The 11,622-nt window shown below is 36.4% G+C and overlaps 1 protein-coding gene across 11 annotated transcripts in view; it reads right to left on the bottom strand.

Annotated features, from left to right (window-relative positions):
• Nucleotides 1-11,622, bottom strand: part of LOC135844912 (uncharacterized) — a 145,717-nt gene that overhangs the window by 123,319 nt on the left and 10,776 nt on the right. The window lies entirely within an intron of this gene.

The following is an 11,622-nucleotide window of genomic DNA, read 5'->3' as shown; positions in this document are numbered from 1 at the left end:
CAAGTGCGCTATTGGTCCCCCCCAATTAGGGGTGGAGATTAAGACAAAAGTAGCGTCTTTATAATAACGATTTCTGTTCTGAAGAAATCACTAGTGTTTCGGCAATTCGCGATAGTCGGTTCATTCGTCGATGTTGATTAAATTTACGTCATGGAAGCGCCCCAGTTGAGGGGAATCCATGACGAAGACTTTACGATTTACACCATTCCGCGCATGGTTAATACTACTGTAAAACCTAGATTAATCGATCTTCAATCGATTAATAACGTGAGCCTTTTTGGTGTTGGGGGATTTATCCGGAAATCACCTCAATTCGCAAAGTTCAAAGTGATACCTCGTTTAGTTAAGTGTCATCAAGCCTATGGTATTGGACAGGCCAAGATAAGCGATGACAAACGTGTACAGTTTGAAGTAAGTGGTGGAAACACCTACTGAAATAATTATAGTGCTTAATAATAATCTTTTCTCGTGGAGATATGGACCATGGTGTCGCCTCCACGATGACTAAACTAAAATGCTTCATTCTCGTGTATATATTATGTGAATGTATTCTTCTCCTATTCTATGTCTTCTTGTTGTTGACTAGGGTAAAATCTATTTGATAGATTATTGTCAATTTTGGCTGACCTGTGTCACTGTGTGATCTGGTCATAATATGAAGAAATTCGTTAGGTCATACTGTCTCACTAAACTTATAGACTGCTTTGTATGCCAATGAATTTATGTAAAAAGTGTAAATATACGTAGTAAGTAAAACAGAATTCGTATTTATTGCGTATATTCTTTAAATGATGTATAGAGCGATTAGACAGACTACGCCCTTCTGAGCTATCTAGGTATTCGGAAATATTCCCCGCCTAAGGAATATTTCTAATCTTCACCCCCAATAATAGTCATTCTAAACTATTCCAATCTATAGTAGTTCTTCCAGATTGTACTATATCATTATTTTCATTTTTGGATTTTTGGGGAATTTTAGAGAGTTGGAAAAAATTAAAAAGTGCTGTTTCAAGAGCAATTTCGAAAATTGTTGTTTGAAGTATAATTTGTTAGCAAAGTAAATCAATGTGAGTCATTTCTCCAACCGCCACACATCAACAGCTAGTATTTCTAGGCCATTTTGGAGCCTCCAGCAATTTTTTAATTTTTTTTTTTTTTAGAAATTTGTAATTGTTATGAAAGGGCCAAAAATTAAATCGGGTACCCCATCGAATGTTTCAAGAGATTACCGCGAAATTTCAGAAGTTCTACTTAAAAACGAATTTTTGACCAATCTAAAAATTCAAGAAACAGTAAAAAAATCCGATTTTCAAAGAATAAACCTGGATTATACTCTTTTTTTTAAAAAAAAAAAACGTAATAACCATAAAAATTCGAAAAAATAACCAAAAACTCAACCTTTTTGTAGAAAAAGAGAGGATGTTTGACAATTTCGGGCATAAACATCAATGAGACAATTTCTGGCAAAAAACAAGACTTATGGACAATTTTTAAAAAAAGTGAGGCTTTTTGGAATTTTTATGAAAAAAAAACTAAAATTTTTTCACCATTCAATTAGAAAGCGAGAATTCTTACAATTTTTAGCAAAAAGCAGGAACAGGACTTTTTGGGAATTAATTGGCAAAACAAAAATCCGTAACTATTTTGCTAAATAGCAAAATTTGACAATTACAGCAAAAATCCGCCGTTTATGGGAATTATTAACAAGGAAGTCGCAATTGTTTTCGCTAAGTGAGACTTCTTTGTGCTTTTCAAGGTGACAGAACGACACTTTTTTGTCATCATTGGCAATTATAGGTGAAAAGGCGATACTTGTAAATGGCATAAAAATATAAAAACCAAAACTTTTGGACAACTTCTGATTAAAAATAACGTTTATGGGTAATTCTCAGAAAAAGGGTCGATTTTGATATGCATAATTTTGAAAAACGAAAATCATTTTTTTGGAAAATTTCAAGTGGGAATCATTTGTATATGTGTCCCAGATCCCTTTTCTAGTGTTGGCCTCAATTCAATCCCCCCCCCCACTGTGGACCCCGGCCCCCCTAAAACGGCGATAATTGGAATTCGACCCTCATCGATGTGTAATATGTCGATTGATATGTTTTCGAGGTCGTAGAATTCGAATCTGGAGTTATTTTTTTTGTAGAGGTGGAGGGGGAGGCGTGGGGAGGGGGAAAATGTCAAATTTTGCTTATATTATCGTGTAATATGTCGATTTATGTTTTTCAGGCCGCAGAGTTCGAATCTGGACTTATTTTTTTGGTAGGGGTAGAGGTGAAGTGTGGGGAGGGAGAAAACGTAAAATTTTGCTTGTATTATCGTGTAATATGCCGACTAGCGCGATAAAAGTACAGCTGTCTGAAATTTGGCCAAGTCGAAGGACAAATGGGCGCTGGACAAGCCGAAGGACAATCTCAACGTTTTTTCGTTTCTAGCGTTACCTACTGGACATTATTCGATTTTTAACACGTAATGAATGTGTACTTATCATGTAGAATAACTTCCCTTTCTCAATTATCGTTTTTGGCGGGTTCATCAGGGTAAATAAAAAGGCAAGCCGAAGGACACCGATTTTGCGAAATATCATATTTTCAGAGACAAGTACGATCAGAACGAGCTATTGCGTAGGTTTTGAAAAAAACATTGCGGGGTAACATTTTTATGAGGACAGTGAACCAGTGCAGCCACTCGCCAGAAAAAAATGTTGGATTGGGAAGCTACCAAAAATAATTGAAAATTGCTCGAAAATTTGCGCAAAAAGTGTGTGACAGTTTTCAAATGTGAATTGTGAGCTTCCTATAGACTTATTGCAATTGCAATTTGCACAATAAGAGACCTTCATGTTCTATGATAATGAGAATGTGTCAATTTTTCCAAAAAAAAATGAAGTTCATGACACTTTATAACATTCATTTTCAAAAACATGATGTGTGACAGCCAAGTCGAAGGACATTTGGGGTATAAAATCAAATGTACACCAATGAAAGGAGGGTCTAAAAACCTCAATACCATGTGTGAAATGTGTGCGGGGTCATTCTTGAATGGACCAAAAAAAAAAAAAAAAAATTCATGCTAAAACCGTTGAGAAATTTGCCATGTACACGAATTTTACCTTTTTCTGAGAATTACCCATTAGGGAAGTTTTTGCAAAAAAAACCGAGAATTTTTTGACAATTTTAGGGCAAGAGCGAGACTGACAATTTCAGCAAAAATCAAAACTTACGGGCAACTATTGGCCCAAAAAGGATACTTTTTCGTCATCTTTGTTGAAAATGAGAATTTTTTTTCCAATTTTTTGGTTGAAAAGCAAGACTTTTTGACATTTTTTTTGTCAAACAAGCGGAACGTTTGGGTAATTTTTTGAAATACTCAAATGAAGTCTTTTTGTTTAGTTTAGTTTTTTTTTGTTAAAAGGCGACAATTTTCAGGAAGAAACGAGACTAATTGGTAATTTTGACAAAGGTGAGATTTTTTGCTATTTTTGGCAGAAAGCGATCAATTCTTAACAATCTGTATCGTCATCTAACAAGGCAGGATTCTCAATTCGATTTTTTTTTTTTTTGAAGCCTCCATCGAGTTTTCAAATCTTTTAGAAAGGGTTAAAATAAACTTTAGCGTCTGTGGTTTCGTTCCGTGCTTTTCTAAGCACCTTATTGTTCGTTTCAAGAGGTTATCGCGAAATTCCAGGAGAATGAGTTCAAAAATAAATTATAGACCAATTAGAAAACATTTCAGAAAAAGTAAAGAAAATCAAATTTTCAAAAGAGGTGCACAACGATCGGTTTTATTCGACAAGATTTCTTCAAAGTTGCCCAAGGGGTCACTGGATAGGAAAAGAATCATTATTTGAACTTTTTGGAGTATCCTGCGAGTTTACAAAATTTCCACAAAAATTTCAAATTGCTTTGAAATGGATAAAAATGAACTTAAGCATCTACTGGAACTGAAATCGGTATATTTTTAACGCTGCATGAAAACTAATTTATCGATTCGACTATTTCAATCTTCGAAAACCTTGAAAATGATGACCCTCCCATTTCAAACTGAAAATTCTTCAAAAATCAAACGTGTCGATATAATGGAATTTTTTTTCATTTTCTGTCGAAATTATAACCCACTTTGATAGGTCGCGTGGTACTTCTTAGGAAACCCTCAAAACACAAGACCCCAGTTTGGGCTCAAAATTCTTCAATAATACAAAACACATTCATCGAAATATTTGAATTTTTCGCGAAATATTAAATTATTTTGATAGCATGGCACTTTAAAAATCAAGGTCTAATTTTTAACCTGAATCGAGAAATTAAATCTTGAAAATTAAGATCAAATTTTAGACTCAAAATTTTTCAAAAATGCTCAAAAAATATACAATTTTTGCAGAAATATCTGAATTTTTTGCGAAATTTTATCCTATTTTGACATGACACTTTTCAGAACTCTTGAATACCAAGACCTAATTTTGAGCTCGAATCAAGAGACACTCACTGCTGAAAATCATGACCCGATTTATTTTCAAAATTCTTCGAAAGTTCTCAAAAAAAAGTCTAGAAGGAAATTTTCTACCTTCTATCAAAATTGCAACTGATTTTGATAGGTTGCATGACATCTTTTTTTTTTTTTTTTTTATAAAATTCACAACTCAATTTCGGGCTCAAAATTTTTCCAAAATGTTCAAATTTCAATAGGTCGTGCAACACTTTTTCAAAAATCGTGAAAATCATGACTAAATTTCGGTCTCAAAAGTTTTTAAAAATTTTTCAAAAAATATTTCTGTCAAAATACCTCAAAAATTGCCTCAATTTCGGACTCGAAAATCTATAAAAATTCTCAAAAACAGTTTCAACAAAAATTTTTGATTTTCTACTGAAATTTCAACTTATTATGATTGGTCGTATGACATTTTTTTTTTAAATACCGGACCTAATTTTGAGCTCGAAATCAAGACACTTACTGTCGAAAATCATGACCCAATTTGTTCTCAAAATTCTTCAAAAGTACTCAAAAAAAGTCTTGATGGGAATTTCAACTCATTTTTGATATGTTGCATGACATAATTTTTAAAAAATCATATCACAATCCAATTTTGGACTCACAATTTTTCAAAAATGCTCAAAAAACATATTCGTCAAAATATTTAAATTTCTCGCTGAATTGTAACCAATGTATACAGGTTGCTTGACACCTTTTTCAAAAAATCGTAAAATCAGGACCCGGTTTAAATGTCTTCAAAATAGTCACAAAACATTTTCTATATATTCTGAATTTCTAGCAATATTATTTTAACCCTAATAATAAGGTCGCGCAACACTTCTTAAAAAATCGTCAAAATCATGACTGAATTTCGGCTTCAAAAGTTTTTAAAAATGTTCCAAAAAATGTTTTTGTCAAAATGATTCAATTTCTAGCGAAATACCTGAAAAATTGACTCAATTTCGGACTCGAAAATCAATAAAAATTCTCAAAAACAGTTTCGACAGAAATTTCTGATTTTCCACTAAAATTTCAACTTATTATGATTTGGTAGATTCCGAAAATCATGACACGGTTTTCGACTCAACTTTTCACCAAATTTTAATACATTTATATTCGATAGGTCGCATGATACCTTTTTCAAAAATCAGAAAACTCCAAATCCAATTTCTCGCGAAAAAAATTCCAAGAAAACATTTTTTTGAAATATTTGAATAATTCCTTGCAAAATTTTAACCCACATGACACTTTTAAAAATTTTAAAATGACTTAATTTTTGGCAGCAAAAGTTTCCAAAAATAGCTTCAAAAAATTCTGTAGACAACTTTAGTCCATTGTCATAGCTCGCATGACACTTCTAAAATCTCTAAATTCACGATAAAATTTTGGGTTCAAAAATGCTTAAAAAACATTTTTGTTGCAATTTTTGGATTTCTCATGAAATTTTAACCCATTCTGATAGATTGCAAGGTCGCTCCCGAATAATTCTACTACATAGTTACAGTTCATTTTCACTCGGAAAATTGTTTGGGCCTGAGCGCTCCACCCTCCAAGTGTGCAAGTACAAAAATCCGAGCCAATTTCGATTTTTAGAACATTTTTTGACAGTTGGTCTGTAGGCTAAAAAAATGTGATTTCGTCTTTTTACTTCCGTTTGGGCGTCATTCTCTCGAGAAAAATAAAATCAAAGAATAAACGAAATCGAAAACTTGAAACTTATTTTCGATAAAAGTTAAAAAACCGATCCAGAAAAGTATTTCTTTCAAATCAGAAAAATATTTTCCGCAACATTTTTCTATTTTATCAAACTTTACAACACGTCGTACATTCATAACTGCAACTCAAGTCATTCAAAAATTTAATAACTATTGAAACCAAGAAGTTCAAAATTACTATTATTTAGGAAAAAAAAACGTCAATTCACTACTCACAAATTACACGTAACGTTTAGTAAAAAACGGAAAAAATCGAACAAAAAACATAGTTAATACTAAATTTGGATTCAGAAACATTATCCAATTACAACATATGTAGATAAGGTAATCAACTGTAAGGGAAATTTTAATTTAATAAGGGAAATATTAAATATTCACTCATTCTCGCCTGTCTGTACATTTCTCTCTTTCTCTGTCTACCTACTCTCTGTCTCTCTCTCTCTGCTTTTTGATTGGCTATTAGGAACGTGCGCGATCTCCTAGGCATGCTGCTAGGTGACGAATGTGTGGCTCAGCTTATTATTGCTTATATTGACGTGTGTTAATTACTTCGCGAATTCTGTGCTCTCTGTGGTGACTTATTTCGGTTTGGAGATTTGATTTCTGGTGAGTGTTTCACTGAGTACAGTTAAATATTGCCTAGATATTTTTATTATGTGCTTTGGCTTGATACATTCTTGCTGGTAGGTACCTAGTTTAGGTACCTGGTAACCTACTAAGCAGGGTAGACGTTATCCTACCCAGGCGATGATGTAGGCCCACTGAGAGAGAGCACTCAGCTGAAACATGCTGAGATATGCTCATACTCATTTGTTTTAGACCAGCACTTACCAGGCAACCTATAGGCGAAATGCGGACTAGGTTGAATGCTCTGGTAAGTAGGTACCAGTCTGATACTGTACCTGAGAATGGTTTGCTGATTACCTATTTATGAATTTGTTAGTGCTTTTGGTTTTGAGTTTCTGTACTCAAAAGCACCTGTAATTTTTGTTACAGGTAAATACCAGCCTACCTAGGTTACCAAGGTCCAGCTATCCAGATGCCTACTTCCGTTTTTACTCACGATCCTATTTAAATTAAATTCGTTTATATATTGGAAATTACCTACTTAAATTATATTCTCTCATTCGATCATTTGTTTTTCACTAAATTCTTTACATCAGAAGTGGGATACTGGACAATGGATTAACCATGGTAGAACTGGAAAAGTACACATGTTTTAGGTATAGGTAAATGCTATATAATATACATGTAGGTGTACTGTTTTAGTATAGGTACACTTTTTACCTATCTTGATATTTGTCAACATGAGACAAGCAACGTGTGTAGTAGTAGAAGGCAGCTGCGATTTTATTGCCTTGCCGTTTAGGTTTCGTTGATGCTTGGCACTCTATGACTCATGTATTTAGATAGATCTGTTACTGTTTCATTTTCATTTTATTTTTCTTCACGTTTTGCTGACATTATGTCTGTCTGCTATATGTTTATCAGTTGACTATGCCGCCAACAAGAAATACTAGGAAACGTGGTCGCCCAGTAACCTCGCACCCTACCTCACCTCCTGTCCAGCCTGTTAATATCTCTAATACCTCCGATACTTCTAATAGTAATTTGTCAGCTATTTTAGAATTAGCCCATGCTATTTCTGCTACTCTTTCATCTGCACCTCCGACTAAGAGGTTTGTAGCCTCAGCTGACGTAATACCAACGTTTGATCCTAACGATGATGGCCAAGACATTGTGGTATGGTTGAATAAAGTAGATCAGCTGGCAACTGTGTACAAATGGAGTGAAGGTATGACCATACACCATGCTCTATCAAGGTTGAGGGGACATGCGAATACCTGGTACAGCAGTTTAAGAAATGTTACGTATAGCTGGTCTGAATGGAAGGAGAAATTAAAACAAGCTTTTCCTAACCAGAGAGATTATGCAACCTCTCTAACGACCATGTTGGAAAGAAAGAAGCTCAAGAATGAGAACTACTCTTCTTATTACTATGCTAAATATGCATTATTAATGGAATGTGGTATTACTGGGGTGAATGCTGTGTCTTGTTTAATACATGGCATTACTGATACTATTGTTGCTAGTGGTGCAAGGTCAGGTCGTTACACCACTCCTGAAGAAGTTTTGAAGTATCTCATTCAACACAACACAAAAGGTTCCAGTTTGAGTAATTCTCAGTCTGAGAATGCCCCTAGTACTCCCAGAGGCCCCAATAATCAAAATTTGGGCGCTTCTTCATCTGGTATGCCATCTAGTTCATCCAAAAATCGAATTACGTGCCATAAATGCAAGAAACCTGGACATGTGGCTAAAAATTGCCGAGTAAAAATCCCTCCACCTAACCAGGAGGAGAAAGCGGATGTCAAACCTGTTGTAACCTGTCACAAATGTGGTAAACCTGGGCACTATGCCAATGTGTGTCCTTCAGCAGTCAAAAATCCTGTCAAGTGTAATTTCTGTCAACGAATTGGTCACCTTGAAGCTAACTGCCGCACCAAGCAGCAGAAGCCTGAAACTGTCCAATGACTCCAAGCTTCGTCCATGCCTCCGCCTGATCAAAAGTTCCACAAAACTGTCACCATTCAAGGTCAAGATTTTTCAGCTTACATCGATTTTGGTAGTTCCTGTACAGCCATAAAAGAAGAACTCATCACTCAACTGAACTTGGGTGTTGATCAAAGTGACAGTGCTGTAATTAGTGGATATGGGCATGGACAAACAAAGACGTTGGGCACTACTGACACTTTCGTGATCAAAATTGATGGGGTTGAGGCAGAAATTCGAGCTGTGGTGGTACCCAACCATGCTCAAGATGTTCCCATTCTTGTTGGACAAAATTTCACTGAGCAAGATCACCTCTATACTGTGAAGAATTCCAATCAACTTCAATTCTTCAATTTAGGCACCTTGTATCCCAGTAGTGGGGAGGCTCCCTCGCCTTCTCGCGTCATCTTACGGGCTGCTTTTGATTTTTCAATTCCATCTCAACACTTGGGTAATGTGCCAATCGAAGCTGATCATGCTGGTGATGTACTTATCTGCTCAACTTTCCGTACTGACTCATCTTTTCTCTCAAATTCTGTGATTCGAATCTCTGACAATGTAACTGCTGTGTTACCAGTCTACAATACCTCAGATGGAGAAATCCGGTTCAAAAAGGGTCAAATCATAGCTAGAGGTATGCCCTGTCTCCAAGATACTCAGTCTACTCAACGAATAAGGCGTGTGAAGCACAGCAAGCTTCCTCCTATCCTCCTGAAAGATGTCAACATCGGTAATATTCCAGAAGAAGCCAAAACCAAACTGCTGAATCTTATCAATGAGTATCGCGATTGTTTTGCACTTTCAACTTCAGAATTAGGCTGCGCTAAAACTGGTTCAATGTCCATTACCTTGAAGGATCCAACTCCGTTTATGTATCGACCTTATCGTTTGGCTCAAAGTGAGCAGAAGTTAGTGCAAGAAATGATTGATGATATGCTCAAATCTGATATCATCCGCCCATCAGATTCTGAATTTGCTTCGCCTGTCCTTTTAGTTCAGAAGAAGAATCTGGAGAAAAGACTCTGCATCGATTATCGACAATTGAACAGTCAAACCGTTAAAGACTGTCACCCTCTGCCTCGAGTTGATGATCAAATTGATAAGTTGGCAAGTGGAGTGTATTTTTGTAGTTTGGATCTCAAATCCGGGTATTATCAACTCCTCATGGATGAAGAATCGAAGAAGTATACAGCATTTGTGACTCATGCTGGTCAATTTGAGTATAATCGTATGCCGTTTGGTCTAGCCAATGCTCCAAGGGTGTTTCAAAGGTTCATGAATCGTATTCTGGCTCCCATACTTGGAATTGCTTCCATCTACTTGGATGATATCCTCCTCCATGCCAAAACCATCAAAGAAGCATTAGAAGGCCTGAGAAAGTTCCTTGACCTCATCAGAGAAGAAAATCTAACCCTCAATCTCAAGAAATGTTCATTTCTCAAAGAAACGGTGAATTTCCTAGGCTTTGAGATTTCAGCTGGTACTGTGAAACCAGGCGCAGAGAAAATTGTTGCAGTTGAAAAGTTTCCTGTCCCAACTTCAGTTCACAACGTTAGACAATTTATTGGTCTCACCGGTTACTTCCGCCATTTTGTGCCAAATTATGCCACCAGAGCTCGACCAATCACAGAACTCCTTCGTAAAGATCTCAAGTGGCATTGGGATAAAGCGCAATTGGATGCATTCAACGATCTTAAACAACAGTTGTGTTCAAGACCTATTCTATCCATTTACTGTCCTGATTTAGAAACCGAAGTGCACACCGACGCCAGTGCAATTGGTTTAGGTGGAATTCTACTTCAACGCAAATCCGACGAGAGATTCCACCCAGTCGCTTATTATAGCCGTCAGACTCATGGAGCAGAATCGAAATACCATTCTTACGAGTTAGAGACATTAGCAGTTGTTGAATCTTTGAGTAAATTTTGACCTTATCTCATCGGCATCAAGTTTAGGGTCATTACTGATTGCAACTCCTTGAAGATGGCTGCTAAAAAGAAGCAATTGGTTCCTCGTATTGCACGTTGGTGGTTGCAGTTGCAAGAATTCACCTTTGACATCGAATATCGACCTGGTCAACGAATGCAACATGTTGATGCATTGAGCCGCAACCCCCTTAAAATCAACAAAATCAACGTCGACGATTGGGTCCTAGCTAGTCAACTCAACGACACACAACTTCGTAGAATCCGAGAAATTCTGCTCAAACCTCGTACAACACTCAGTGTAGAAGAACAACATCTATCAAAGCATTTCACCCTCAAGGATGGCGGAGTATATCGTGAGACAGCTCAAGGATTACTGTGGGTTGTGCCCCCTGAAATGAGACATGAAGTGGTTCGAATTGCTCATCAAAGCACTGGTCATTGTGCTGCAGAGAAGACTGTCAAGAAATTGCAGGAGGCGTACTGGTTCCCAAAAATGCGTATCTACGTCGAGAATTTTGTCAAGAATTGCATTCCATGTCTTTATAATAAACGGAAATCTGGAAAGCCTGAAGGTTATCTACACCCCATTCCGAAAGGGTCAATACCATTGGAGACTCTTCACATTGATCATGTAGGTCCATTTGTTCGCTCCCGACGAGGTAATATGCACATACTTGTTGTAGTTGATGGTTTCACCAAGTTCACATTCATCAAAGCTGTCAAATCAACTAAAACGAAGTTTGTCACTGAATATTTGCGTGATATCTTTTCAACTTATGGAACTCCAAAAGTTATAGTTTCCGACCAAGGTACTGCTTTTACTTCCAGAGATTTTGAGCAGTTCTGTGCTCAAAATTCCATCAAACACATTGCTGTGGCAGTGGCTACACCTCGTGCCAACGGCCAAGTTGAGAGGCTAAATAGATCCATTCTCAATGCTTTGCTGACTTCCA

This window comes from Planococcus citri, chromosome 4 (genome assembly GCF_950023065.1).
Source record: "Planococcus citri chromosome 4, ihPlaCitr1.1, whole genome shotgun sequence".
NCBI classification, from domain to species: domain Eukaryota; kingdom Metazoa; phylum Arthropoda; class Insecta; order Hemiptera; family Pseudococcidae; genus Planococcus; species Planococcus citri.
The sequence above is the reverse complement of the archived record's forward strand: the minus strand, read 5'-3'. Positions and strand labels throughout refer to the sequence as shown.